The 15466-nt window shown below is 38.0% G+C and overlaps 1 protein-coding gene across 3 annotated transcripts in view; it reads right to left on the bottom strand.

Annotated features, from left to right (window-relative positions):
• IMMP2L (inner mitochondrial membrane peptidase subunit 2) overlaps nt 1-15466 on the bottom strand; it is a 474097-nt gene that overhangs the window by 168463 nt on the left and 290168 nt on the right. The gene's annotated exons all lie outside the window — the stretch shown is intronic.

Genomic DNA, 15466 nt, shown 5'->3' with positions numbered 1-15466 from the left:
TAGCATAGGAACCATATTTCATCTTTACTATAGCTGCCCAAATATCCTACTCTGTAACGGAAATAAAATATGACTGACTTCTGTTGCAACAGACAACAGAGTGAAGGGAACAGAAAACTGCAAAATGTAATCCAATGCTGGAAAATCAGTCTCAGGTTGCCATATGGGATACTAGAGAGAAATAATCTACTTAATCTATACATAATCTATTAGTATGATTCTTAAAATTATGCTTATTTTTAAAGAATCTCACATGCTGCAAGATGTACTTCTATACCTTCGTTGATTCTGAGAGAAGACCTGTGTTCAGTGGCAACTCTTCTAAGCATACAAAATTAAATAATCAGCTGCTGTCATAAGAATCTAATTGTCACTACAATACAACACACCGTGCAGCAATTTTGAGTCATTAGTCCTTCCTGATGGGGTTCCAGAAAACTTCTCCAGTTAAATAACATCACCACAATTATTGAAAAAGGTACAGAATGCATATGTAGATGTTAAAAATACCTGTGACTTAGGAACCAAAACACTATCTCAAAAGAAATGTAGATGTTAAGAAGCCTGGGTCTCACATTGTCTCTACTGGAGGCCAAGTTAGCATCTCAGATAGGATTAACACAATATTTAGGAAACAAAATTGTGATTCTGAAGAACCCAAAGGTTTTGTATATCTCTGAAATCACCTAAACTCCAGAAGCACACTTTTTAAAAAATTTTTCTAAATGCTACTTCAAGCATCAGTTGAGAAAATCTCTCTTGATATTTTTGAGTAGCTTCATACTTTCTCAAATTTAACCGCTACTACAGTCAAGAAACTAAGCCTTCTGGACCAGTTAAGTCTGCTATAGTCAGTGCGCAGAAGGTAACAAACAGTTACAGGGGGGTGAATCACCTTTTGGAGGAGAATCTCTCTCCCCATTGACTACAAAGGAAGCCAGACATCAGCTTAGTCTAGCCATCTTAATATTAAATGATTAAAGACAAACTGCTTAAAAATATTCTTTCATCTACCTTATAAATACATGTAGCAGTTTTTTTTTAAATAACACAGGAAAGCAAATAAAGTAGTAATGGTGAAGGAAAGGGAAGAGCAATAACAACATAATATATACTTTTAAAACAGTTGTAATACACTTTTAATGTGTATGAATGTAAACAATCATTTAGTTTAAGAATTGAGACATTGTGTCAATGTAAATTCACAGGAAAAACATACCCAAACCAACCAAACCAATCATCAATTTAAAAGATCTCTACAGAGGCCAGTAGAAGTCGGGACTTTGGAAGTATTTGTAATTATTTTTGTAATATAGTGCCACAAGCAATATAAATACTTGTTCCATATTTATGGCATAGACAATGAAAATAAATTATCTTCCAACCAATAAAAGGTAAAGACAGAGGTTTAACCAAGAAACAATTTTGCATCTCTATTCATGGCTATTAAAAAAACCTGTCTGTAGGGCATAATCCTAAAGATCTCTAGGAGCTCAGTAAGCACACAAAGAAATAAATCATTCCCAGACTATCTAACACTAAATTAACTGGTACTTGTATACAGGTATAGGTTAAATAACATTTGGGAAATAGAGAGTGATGCTGAGGATAACTTATTTATGTAGCTGAAAACTTAGTATTTGTTATAATAGAGTACAGAAAAAATTGAGAACCAACATTAGCAAAACAAAAGATGGGAAAGTTACCTACATATTTTAAGCCAACAGTTATGAAATGGCATTTGCTAAAGTAACAACACATGCTTAAAAAAAAGAACAGTAATAAAGACAATTGGACACGGCTAAAAAATCTCACAAGGAAAAGAAACCAATCTAAGGTCTGGGTTTTTTCTTCACAACTTCTGCTTTTAGCTTAGATAGCATTTGGGGAAAAATGCCCACAATAAACTGGAGGTGTCCATGCTGCAGATGAAGTCAGGCTGAATTAACCACAGATGGGCTACTGTGGCAGAAATCCTTGTAATAACAGGAGTTACGACCTGCTCATGAGGATTTGGCAAAGAGCAGCAATGGGAAATTTAATAGGGAATATTTTTTCCACATGATATTCTTTCTCAAACCCCGATCTTCTATGTCAGCAGGTCATCAAGCATTGTGCTCCATTTGGTACTAATTGCATTATCCTCTGCTTGTGTTCTTTCACAGATAGCAGAAGGGACCCTGCACAATAACAGGATATTGCTCTAAGAGACTTTGATCACTTGAGCAGGCATGAAAGAAGTTTGAGGAGTTTGTCAATAATAAAACCGTGTCCCGTGTTGGTTTTTGCCATGAGATTTTTAGGACTCTGAGCTGCAAGACACTTCCTCTCTTGTATGATGACAAATATATTTATTTAAAAAATTAAAAAGGGAAGATGAGATAAATCAGAAGCATCACCAACAGTGAACAGCACGAATGAGTAAACCAGCTATACTTACAGATGATTTTTCCCTTCACACAAAGCAGTTTACAAGCTTTTTAGATAGTGTTCCCCTTCTCTGTGAAGGCCAATCTGCTCTCCCTCTCTTCCCCAACTGTACACCCAGCCTCAGGCTTTGGTCTGCACACTTGCTTCCCAGCTCTTCCCACGTTACAGTCCGCTCTGGTTATTCCACCCAAAATGAATTCTTCAGTCTCAGGCAGCAGCACAACCAGCCGTAGCCCCATCCAGCCTGTCAAACCCCATCCTGTGTGACAGTTCCCCACAGAAGGTCCCTGTCACCTTTTTCTCCAAGTAAATGATATGCTGCTCGGAATATTGCTCGAAAAGGGAGAGACTGGCAGAAAAGGCGAGAAGGGAGGGGATAAGGATGAATTAAACTTCACCGACACTTCTTACACACTCTGAGGATGCATTCCTCACTCTCCTCCCTCTATCCATGAGCCAAAAGTTCAAACAAGCTATTTATCATTTTTGTATCTTTATTATATTTTCAGAGTGGATCCATGTTAGAACAAGGTGAATTCCAATTTTACTAAAGCTCCAAATGTTTGTGCCAATCTTATGGGTTTTTTAACCCATCAATCCTTTGCTTTATTTTTTAAAAGCTTTCCCTTTTTCTGAAAATTTTCTAAAAAAAAGAAGAAAGTTCTCTCACAGAAAACAGTCAGAAGGATAGCAAAAAGAAAAATGCAAGCTAGAAGGACTGACGATACAGACTTGTGTCAGAAACTAATAAGGACAAAAGTAATTCTTCAGTTTTTAGTGGCTGGAAACGTTTGCAGTATTGGAGGCATGAAAAGCTGGAAGGAAGAAATGCAAGATATGGTGTGGGATTAAGAAAACTTTTCAGAAATTCTACTGGCTCTACTACTGAATCTTTTAAATATGTGGTTCACATATTATTCTGTATGTTTTGGACAGTACTGACAAATTCTGAAATGTGTTGACACCCACTGTATGTACCGGGCCTTGCTGACACAGAATATCAATCAGAAGCACAAAAAGATTAACTCGGCTAATTCAAACTTGGCATTATTGTCTTTGCCATTCTAAACTTAAGCCTCTATATTTTCCTGAGAAGCGCATATCCAAAACAGGTGTGAAACGCAAACTTTAATGCAGCTGATTTTGCGAGAAGCCCTTTCACACCCTTACCTTACAGCAATAACAACACTGCCAATAACTGGGGTTATAAAGAGCTGAATATCAAGAGCAAAAATTGTGGAAAATCATACAGATTTGCAACACTCATGCCTACTGCATCACAAATTCAATCATTTAGAACAATCTAACCTTCTCATTTTGATTCTCTTAGTAACATTCTACTATCCATTCCCGATAGCTATTTGTTGCAGACAAAGATCATAAAATACATACTGGAATATATTTAAACTGTATGGTGTAGTGTTTTGGGATACTCACTGTATACTTCTGGCTCAAACTCTAAAGATAGCTTTTGCATATATGCTCTAAATGATGCATCACTACAGAAACAGTTACTAAAACAGTCCCTTAAAACTCAAGCTGGCAATATGTTTAGCAAGTGGTATAGTAGTAGGGCTGCAGGAGCCGTGACGGTGCAAGTATAACCTTACTTCTCTGAAAGAAACCGTACAAGAGCATAAAAAGGTGTCTACAAGTTTTCATTAAAGGATTGTATAATTCAGAAACCTCAGGATTAGGCTATGTTTCTTTTTAACTGAGAATTGGCAATACTAAGGCTCAGCACTTACTTACGTAACTCTGTAGAAAGCACTAAGTGACAATACTACTAACATTTGTGACTGATAAAAAGCTACCAGTGCGCTCGCCTCTGCTATTCAAGTCCGCTGTGCAGACAGTATGCAATGCGGCTAATCTTTACAAATGGATAATTGGAACATAATCAAAATGTTATTTAAAAAAAAACCAAACCAACAAAAAACCCCAACAAAAAACAGTTGTCACGTTTGGAATAGAAGATATTTCCCTGCTTTAAGTTGTGATCAGTTTGAGTTGGCAAGATGAGTCACGAGCAGCAAAACAACTAGCGACAGGCGAGTAGTGCTCAGCAGGCACGGATGTTTGTGATACAAGTCTGTCATATAGGAACAAACTGGGAATCCCTCAAATTCCTGCCTGTTTATCAACTCCTCAGAGGAAAAAACGAAAGCTCTTCTTACTTTAGGTTTTCACAAGCGTTGTCTTTGCTAGGATTAGGCAGTATTAACTCTCTGAATGCAGTGAATAGCAAGTACCCCGACCCCAGTCCCGCCGCGAGAGACATCCCAGTTCATTCGTGGGGCGAGGAAAGTCCCACTCCCAGATGTCTTTCCACAAAAGGCAACAGCTGCTACCTCCACAGCTGAGTCAGTCCAGCCAGCGCATCCACTATCTGAAATAATAAATATTTTTTTGAACTTTCTTTTTTATACTTTTATTTTATAAAGGAAGTATGGGGAATTATACAGAAAAGGAATAGTTGCAATACCTCCCCAATATCATTATATGTTGTCTTCAACTGAGAGAAGAATGTACATGACAGAACATTTTATACAGACCTCTTTAACCCACTGATAATTAGTTTATACATTAACTGTGACCGCAACAAAATCACTGCTGGTTGGAGAATGCTGTAGCTAATTTGTGCTTTTTTTCAGTTCCTATGTTTTATAAAGATAACTCTGCATCATTTCAGGAAGGATTTTCTTCATGTGGTCTCTACCATGTGCATACGTGTCCTGAATCCGAACGGCAACTGCCATGAAACAACTACGTTTGGTAATGCACCTGTAGGCCTGAGAGTTCAGGTCATAACATTTCACTCATTTAACTTGATATTGAGCCTAATAACTTGTGTTTGATTAAAACACATCTTGGCATCCTACCTTCATTTGAAGATTCTGATGTTGCATTTTTTTCCACTGGTTAACCGCAGTTACCCTTGAAGTGTGGCTATTATTTTCACATTTGAAGTTGTCCAACACCCTTTAAATTTTTCCTCAAGTCCAAGGTTGATGTACAGAATAGGGCCAAATGGAGAAACTTCCACTGCCCATGTTTATGCATGACAAATTGTGGGTATAACTGTGGAAGAGCTTCTCTCTCTCAAGATGTGGATGACAAACACTTAAATTCATTTTACATCCTGAGAGTCATTAGCCACTTCAAAGACAGATGCACGATCTTTTTGCTTTTATACACTTACATACTGCCATCACCATGACTATTTTCTGAATAACTTAATGCTGTCTGATAGAAAAAAATTAACCAGGAGACAAAAACCTTGCACTCTCCTCACATCATCTCCAGTAGTCATTCTCTATTTCTTTAAACTTTCTCCCCTCTTCTGCTCCTCTAGCTTACATTTGCTGGCCTGAACCTTGGGTGAACTGGAAGAAGTGGTTGTTTTAGCCAGAGGAGTACCTGACTTCAAAAAAAGAAAAAAAAATGTGTAAAAAAAATAAATCACAGTGGAACCTAAAGAAGTGGTGTAACTATTGTTTGTGTTAGTGGGAGTGTGAAATCAGGAAATTAGTAACGCATTTCTCTCTTACTGACTTTCTTGTTTTGGTACCTTGAAATGGTTAACTTGTTTGAATTTATAACTTTGGAGTCTAAGCAGAAAATTTTAAAAAGGTCAGATAGACTAGTAGGAAGCCTGTTTAACAGCATATGACCCAAATGAACAATAAAGCTTATGAAGTAAAAAAGCATAAATCAAGAACTATGAATTCATTTAAACAGTCACAAGAAAGGAAACGCATAAAAGAAGTTTTCAGACACCTAATAGCTCAGCGCTGGCCCATCCAGCTGACAACTGGCTGAATAAATGAATTTCTACAACAAACTTGGTTGGCAGATCTCAGATCACATTTGTTCTTTTAAATATGTTCTCAACTTTGACAAGATGATCTGTAGTCTGGTCTTCGCAAAAGTCAACAGAGTTGCAACTATGCTTATAAAAGTAAAAAATATTTCATAGCTTATGGAAAATCCCAACCTACCTCCATAAAATGCTAAATATAAATAAGTAGAAAGTATATGGATTACATTTAACAGTAGTTGCAACAGTGTTCACTCAAGAACAATTTTGTAAGTTACAGTAACAGCTCATAATCACACTATGAACACAAATGTATTTTTCCTTTTCTTAAAATATTAATGACATCATAGAGATTGGGTTTGGAGATAAGGTGGAAACCGAGAATAAAAACTTGTATAAGCTAGAATTTTTACTGCCAAGTTCATTCATGAATAAATGAGTTTTAGATTGCTGGCAGCAGTTCAATGAGACACCACGTACCTTCCAGAAAAAATTTAGGCTGTAAGTATCTTAATGAGACAGATGCAGTCTTCTCCACAATTGCTGATCACAATTTCATCATTCATGTAGTGGAGCAGAAAATGTAAGAATGAAGTTAGAAAGACCTTCTCCATTTCAATACAACAACCTCTAAAAGCATAATAAATTTTGGAAAGAAAATTAGCTATATAAATACTAGTGCGTACTGTGTATTTAATGTTTTTTATTATGTGTGGAAATGCAGCCCTGTATTCAATTGATCAGTTTATAATCATACATAATTTAGAAAGTACTAACATAGTCCAAATGAAATTTTATAAAATGAGCAGGGGTACTGGATGCCCAGCTTGAGACACCTGAGGACCTCATTATTTCCTTGGTTAAGAGCTCCTTTTCTGCTTAGTTCAAAGTGGGTACAAAAGTCATTAGGTATATAGAAAAAATTTGAGCTTGTCAATTGATATCTATCCGAAGGACCCTTAACAGTGAGCTATATATAAGCTGTAGGAGTTTATATCACTCGATCTTGCATTTGTGAATTGCCATGATCTGTGAATGTGCATTCAACAGGAAAGACAAGGATGAGATAATTATTAGATCTCTGATTAGCCAGAGATATCATCTCCTTTGCCCTCAGGAAATGCTACAGGACTTTTTTGGAATGCTTTACAGGCAAATACATTATTTTCTTTCTTACAGGATGCTGTGAGTCCCGACCCACAAATTTGACTTCCTGGCTTGACCTTGTACCTGCCTCACCCCTGGAGACTTGTCTGGCAACCTGGACTCTCAGCTGCCCCAACCACACCCCTGGCCTGGTCCCACACTGCTTTTCGTAGGGTCATACAATATCTCAAGCTGGAAGGGACCCGTAAGGATCATCGAGTCCAAAGCCCTGCTCCTCACAGGACTACCTAAAACTAAACCATATGACTAAAGGTGTCATCCAGACTCTCCTTGAACTCTGACAGGCTTGGTGCCACGACCACTCCCCTTGGGGAGCCTGTTCCAGCGACCGACCCCCCTCTCAGCGAAGAACCTTCTCCTAGCGTCCAAGCTGAACAATCCCTGACGCAGCTTCATTCCATCTCCTCGTTACCTGTCGCTGGTCACCAGAGAGGAGATCAGCACCTGCCCCTCCGCTGCCCGCCGTGAGGAAGGTGTAGACTGCGATGAGGTCACCCCTCGGCGATGAGGTCACCCCTCAGCCTTCCCTTCTCCAAGGTGAACAAGCCAAGTGACCTCAGCCCCTCCTCGTAAGTCTTGCCTCTGACCATCTTGGTGACCCTCCTGTGGACAAGCTCTCACGGTCCGATGTCCTTCTTATATTGAGGTGTCCCAAACCGCGCACAGAACTCGAGGTGGGGCCGCACCAGGGTGGTGTAGAGGGGGACAATCACCTCCCTCCATCGGCCAGCGATGCTGTGCTGGAGCCACCCCAGGACACGGTCAGGCCTTTTGGCTGCCAGGGAACACTCTTGACTCAGGTTCAACTTGTCATCAACCCTTTGGGCTGGACACCCAGATGTTTTTCTGCAGAGCTGCTCTCCTGCCTCTTGTCCCTCCCAGTTTGTACGTATAACCAGGATTACCCCATCCCTGGTGGAAAATCTGGCACTTGCTCTTGTTAAATTTCATACGGTTGGTGATTGCCCGGCTCTCTAGTCTACCCAGATCTCTCTGGAAGGCCCCTCTACCCTCGAGGGAGTCCACAGCTCCTCCACGTTGCAGTACAACATATTCCCATACAAGTAACGCATACGTTTGAGGGGACAGAGCAGGGCCTCACATATTCTTTTAAAAGCTCTATTTATGGTGGAAAATATTTTTTTCCAGGGGCTGCAGGCCTGTTCCCCAAGGGGTGAGGGACTGCTCAGCCACCCCCTGTCCCCAGCTCTCTGTGCCCCTTCTCTTCTTGACTGCTCCTCTTCCTCCCTGAGGGTTTTCAGTTGCGACTCTTTAAGCAGTCAGGCCACCCACTAAGCTAGAATGTCTTTGTCTTAATTCATATAGCACTAAAGCTCTACAAGGACCTGATTAGCATTGACAAAGTGGCTTCAACATAACTAAAATAAATTTTTAATTACTTTAATTAAACAAATGCAAATTCCCAAATGTAGATGAGTTTAAACCAGTTTAAAAGCTCTAGTTAATTTCCACGCATGTTCTTGATTCTTCTCTTTATCACAGAAACAGGTATCCCTTGAGGATGGCAAATAAATGAAAGCTTCTGGGTGTTGAGTAAAACAATTGTGCCTGCCAGCTGGTAAGATCATTCCAAAAACTAGATGAGCAGCTCAGGGCAAGAAAGGAAATTGCTACTTTAAGCAGGAAAGGAGCTTCAGAGGTTTTGACACCCGTGCCAGACAATGAGCAACCACACGCTAAAAGGTGTGCAATCTAGCCTGTCTGTGGGCAGGACACTAAGCTTCACTAAATTGTGGAATGGAACGGGTGGGTGAACACAAGGACTGAAGGACAGAAATCGTTTTATCTTGCAGAAACTGGCAAAGCTGGCACGGCTGGGCGATTACAAATGGGGTGGTTTAAGATGTCACCAAACTTCAGGGAGAATCTACCAGCTTTGGTTGGAAGTCAGTAATTAATGGCATTCACAACCCTAGCCACAAAAATGTTGGTGGGGTTTTTTTGAGCTTTTTTTTTTTAATTACCACTGAGAGCAGCAACTTCTGTAGAGTGACAGTAACTTTTTTAATTGCTATAACTCAGTTCCTTGTAACTTCTTGATTGCCCTCAGACAAACACAGTCCTTGGTTAAATCACGTTAAGCAAATTTTAGGTTTGGTTTACTCTAGTTGGCGTGCAAAGTTAAAAGTGAACAACTTTACTAAAACCCAGAGCCTGGCATCTACCAAGTGTAGTTTCCTCTGCGGCCATCCCGAGGTGCGATGGCCATGGTAAGAGCAGGAGGAGGAATGGGTCCTGAGAGCCTCCTGCATCAATGCCTCTGTGTTCATCGTCATTTGTGTGGAGCTTAACAACACTCTGTCTCAGATCACCAACCCACTCACTCACCCAGCTACATTCCTGCTATTTTCAAGTACTCTGCTTCATTAAACCTTAAAAGGACTCTGATTGCAGGCCACAGTCGGGAAGTGGTTATGCACTTCTTTCCTCTCTGTAATTAATACAAGGAAGTCTTTAGAGTCGTACTCTCACACTTCCAAAGTAGTTTCATTTCAGGTTGTTTTTTTTTTTCTACGAGGAACGGGCAATTCTTGCTTTCTCTAAGTTGGGTAGAGATTTGGTCTGAGAGGTCTCTCTGCCCTTAAATATGGGAGTGGGGATATTTTACACTATTTACTGTAGCAATAAATGGCCAGTGTGGCCACAGGTGATTTAGCAGATTACACAAGGCAATGAGACAGTTCTAAATAGATTTTCTCACTTTGAATAATACTTGCTGAAGTCAAATCCTGTAGGAATAAGCAGATTTGACAGATAACGGATATACATTATCCTACTGCACAAACCTATTGTTTACACACATAACTGCATATTGGATTTTTTGACAGTTGAAAAATCACATAAAGATATCTGCTGTTTTCAAGTTTTTGTAAAATAGAGAATATCAAGCTACATTTAAATACTTATAAGAAACAAAGTAAGCACATCATTAAAATTTTTAAATAAATTATCTAGTAAAAGTGAGGGTCGGCGTAATATTAGGTTTCATTGAAATGGAAATTTCAGAGATCTCTGCAATTAAGCACTATTTATACATAAGCTCACTTGTCAAAGTGACTCGCTAGGTATTATAGACCAAGTACACTTTTCACGATGTATTCAACTGTGCAAGTGCTAATAACTCTGTCTCTCTTCCAGTAAAGGTACAATCACATAAATAGGCCCACTGACATCTAGGGCTGATGAATGACCTTCATATTTAAGAATAAATTATCTGCCCAGCCCCATTCCCCTTGCACAAAAGGCACCAGAAATGATTCTGTCCTTCCAGCTGTCTTTCTGGGAAGTTCCCGTGTGACCCCCAAGCAAGCATAAAGCTACAGCACCAGCACACCAACCCACTCCTCCTCTGGAGCGACGAAAAGAGCTCAAATGCAATATGCTCTGCTTCTCCTCAGCTAGAAGGCAATCCCTATAGGCCTCTTATCCGTTAGTACACACAAACCATCTCCAAAGACGGGCAAAAAGCAGGGAGGCTGTTAGCAGGAGCTATATCTGCTCCTCGTCAAGTAGAAGCTCATGTACGTGGAATATGACTAAGCAATTTATGTATTCTAAAACTGAAACAGTGGAAGAAGCTTTCTATTCTCTCTTGTTCTTATTTTATTCCTGACAAAAGATATTATTCAAAACCTATCTACTTATTTACCCACAGAGTTTTCTGACACTAATCTCTGCTGACTACTATCTCCCAAAAAACTCAACTGTGATTCCCTTTCAGAAGCCTCTGTCTGCTTCTTCCTGCATCATCTTCAGGACTCCAAGCTATCTGGTAACATTTGATATCCAGCATTTTAGCAAGAGCTCCACAAATATTAACTGCAACTGAAAACGGGCGAGTGATTTCTAAATAAAATTCTTGTTGAGTAACAGCTTGACTGCATTTAGTAAAGGGATTGAGCATGTGAAAATACTGAATTCTGACCAAGTACGTCTTTAAAGTGGAAGGGTGAAATGGCAGCTCAGAAGAAGTCATACCACCTAACCTTGCTTGCATCATTTAAGACTGTCCTTTCTCACTGGGGTTTCTTACAAGGCTTCTGATGAAAATACTTTCTTTTGCAATGTAATGTTTGTTTCCTTAGTTTCACTGCAGTAAATATCTTTTTTTTTCCACATACCAGCAACTGCCTGTACTTTTCCCTCTTCCAAAGATGATACATACTGAGAACTTGCATTCAAATCAGCTTGTTACTGATTTTGAGGTACAGTGGGATACTGCTAGGTAGAGTGTGAAACAAAAGGACATGCTAGAGACTGACAGACACCAAAATAATTATTTTGTAATACTGAAAATATTTGAAATTGAATTTGCAACTTGAAAAGATTTTCAACAACATATGAGAACACCAGAATGCACAGAAAAACCTAATTAGCAATGTTACAAAGAAAAATGAACAAGTCTTTTCTTTTGTTAATTATAAAGGGATCGGGAAGACTAACAATGGGAATTCTGCCTCTATTCCTGAGAAATTAGCTGCTCTTTAAGAAATCATAATCAAACAACATGAAATTATACAGGCCCATTACCCATGTGAACTTTGGCTCCTCAACTCCAAATAAGCAGGTTTCTACTGTTAATGCTAAAAGTCAAGGTCAATTTGCTTGCTTCTACAAAAAAAATCAAACCAATATACTGTTCTTTTTTAGGATATATCAAGCTAATACAAACTAAGTTACAGTACTTGCTTTGGCTCCCACAGAAATAAATGGTAGAAAAACTTCCCCTGATGAAGCTAAGCCAAGACCGAGCCTCTAATTTCCAACTGAAATCCTTACAACTAGAACAAGGAAACCTGTAAATAACTATTGAACTACAACCTATGACCTTGTTTTCAAATGCAGCTCGAGATTTAAAGTTTAACCAACCAACTCATGACTTTTAGAGTCTGGTATACTTTGTTGTTTGTTTGTTTTTTTTTCTTTCCTAGGATGTTTTCCTTTGCATTCAGAAACTGAAAGGCGATTTTCAAGACAAACTTTGACAAAAATAAATCATATGAGTCCCGGATCAGACTGCTTTGAAAGGAAATAAAGATACTTTTAATTGCTGCCTTTTCCAAAGAAGATACTTTTAAACCTCCCGGGGATCTACCTGAACACACACAGACACAAGCAAATAGCACTTGATTAATTTTGCCAACAGAACAGGAATACAAATATGTTATGGCATTTGAAACCACAGACTTGCTAGTTAGTAATAAGCAGGGGAGTTATTCCTTCACTATTACTTGAAGTATGACAAAGATGTTCTATTGTCATCCAACAACATATCACAGCAAAGCATCTTTAAGGCAACCAGCCACCACCAATGCCTTTAAGAATGACATTTGAATAAAACAAATATATTCTTTTTCTGTGAAAATAACTTCTGTCATTACACCTTTCTTATAGTTAATTGCATTTCTAAATGTCTTGGCAAGGATTTCATAGTATACAGCAGATTCATTAGGCAGCTTTAATAAGATCGTTCAAGCATTTGTTCATATGAAAAGTTCATCCGAAAGCATCAAAATTATAAGCCAATATCAAGATATTTATGATTAAGGCATACATTCAGGCATACTACTACTTTTTATATTTATTCAGATTGCCAGCTTCACAGTGAATATATTAGTGTTGTCCTTGTATGTCACTTGCATTCAATCCCTGGAGTTAAATTAATTTGGCTAACATCCAGCTACAAATCACTTAGTTAAAATTATCATTCCCTTGGTGAATATTCATTGGATCAGAAAGGAAATGTAAAATGAAAGATGATTATAAGCAACTTGTCGCTACTTGAGCTTTAACCTAACCTTGTTATCCACAAATGACTGGTTATTTTCCATTCAGGGGCAATAATCTCTGCACTATTATTAATTAATATATAAATAAACATTCTGTGTAAACTAAACGATTACTGAATGATACTTTGCAAGCCACGCCCACTAACAGCTGTGAGTGAATTTTCAAAATTCATTCAGTGAAAATTCACTGAATGAATTTTAAAAACAATCAAAAAAATAGCTGAAAACACTGTGACTAACAAAAAGAAAGGGAGAAGGAAGTAACAGTCTCTTGTAAAACTCTCAAGGAAAACGAAAAAAGTTTTTAGTAAATAATTTGTCAATTAAATATGTAATCTATGTAATAGCAGCTGAAGAAACAACAGTAAGCTCTGTTAGCCTACTCTGTCCTTAATTCAAATTTTTTAAGTGTCTTCATTTCTGAATTTACTAAATCTTATCTTCTATTTTGCTCAAAAAGCACAAATATTAGTGACAATCAGGCAGGGGAGTACAAGAAATTTAGCTTCATGTTGGATGCCCCTGAGAGTGGGTATATTGCAGAGGCAACGCCCTAGAATTCTGAATTCAAGAATGCCAAATACTGTCTATTTCAGATAAAATTGCATGAATGCGTGAGATGGAATTCCACCACTGCTACTGGTAAGACATGTGATTCCTGTAGCATATTAATGTGAGGCTTCTTCAGATCCAGGCCTAAGCCCACCTCCTAGAAAATACATCCCAATGAAGGAGACTGTTAATCAATTTCTTTATCATTTTAGCTATATTTAAACTTCTTAAACAAATTGCTCAGAAACAATTTTTATCCTGAAAGAAATCTGGTTACTTTTATATGCAGCACTATTCTGGTGAAAGACATTTCAGGACTGTAATGAATAATAGCTATAACTAAGAAACAGTGCTGGTATACATTTTACCAACTTTAAGAGATCATCTTTAGCACACAAAAACTCTACAGATATTCGTTTATTGGTTCTAGTTATTATTTGTGGGTTGTTGGTTGTGTTGCGGTTTTTGTACTTTTTATTATTTTAATAACAGTGTATATTTCTGAAGGACTGAGGAAAATATGTGACTTCTTCAGTTTACACATCTCATTTCTGATAATGAATTTAATGTAGGTCTCTGTACTGATGATACTGGTGAGTGTGGATTAAAGACTTAAAGGTAACAAAAAGAAAAAAAAAATTCTAAATCTTTCACCACAGGGTGGGTAATATTTCTGGATAAGTTTTCAAAGGCTTGTACTTATATAGTGAAAAGAAGTGAAAAAACAAAATGGCAGTACCTATGCGCAGCACCAACATCTTCATCAAAACAAACCAGTGATGACTCAAGGATTAACTCCCACACAATTTGAATTAATTTCATCATGTAATTACATCTAGGTACTATTCTTCCCCTTCCCTTTCTCAGCATCTTCATCTCTTTTCCTTGCAAAAGAAGAAGAAAAGCTGAAGTCCTAAATACCAGTTCCATAGGTGTTATGAGCTATCTGAAAAGGTTAGCAAAACACGTAGAAAACAATTAGCATGACAGTGAATTCAGATCTTTGCCAAAGGAAGGTATTATATGGGTTACAAAGGTGGTAAGGATAAAACAATTGTTGAAATTAACAAAGCTAAAATTCTATGGCTTTTGCAGAATCTGGTTAATACATAGATTAAATCTCACAGTTTTGAACTTTTCTGCCCTTCTTGCAAGCCGATACTGGGTACAGACATTGTGGATGGGACATTACTAAGTGCTAAGGAAGTACTGGCAGGCAGAAACTTGATATATACTGAAAAATTTCCAAAAAGCATTAGATTTGTCATTTCAAAACACTAACATTTTAATTAGAAAATCAGACAGCCCATACTTGTAATATTGTGATGTTCAAGGGAACAAAGATGTTGTCCCAACGTGCTCTGTCATAAGCATTTCTAACAATAAAAATCTGCTTGGCTTGAGACTCAGCATTTATCATTATTATAGTTTTGTAAAGGAAGAATTATTGTGACTCTTTTCATCTCGCTTTTCTCATTTATTATTTTTTCTTCCATTTGTGATTCTTTAGTGATTTTCATCATTAATACCATCCCTCCATATTAGCTATTACAATGTCATTTATTACCTGAACTGCTCACCACAATAAGTAAATACATCATTGCACAATGGCAGCATTTACCTACTCTAATTCTGATACAGGCTTATGATTTAACACTACACATTTCATACGACAGAACTGTCAAAT

Source organism: Accipiter gentilis, chromosome 11 (genome assembly GCF_929443795.1).
Source record: "Accipiter gentilis chromosome 11, bAccGen1.1, whole genome shotgun sequence".
NCBI lineage: Eukaryota > Metazoa > Chordata > Aves > Accipitriformes > Accipitridae > Astur > Astur gentilis.
Note: the sequence above shows the minus strand (reverse complement) of the source record. Positions and strands in the feature narration are given on the sequence as shown.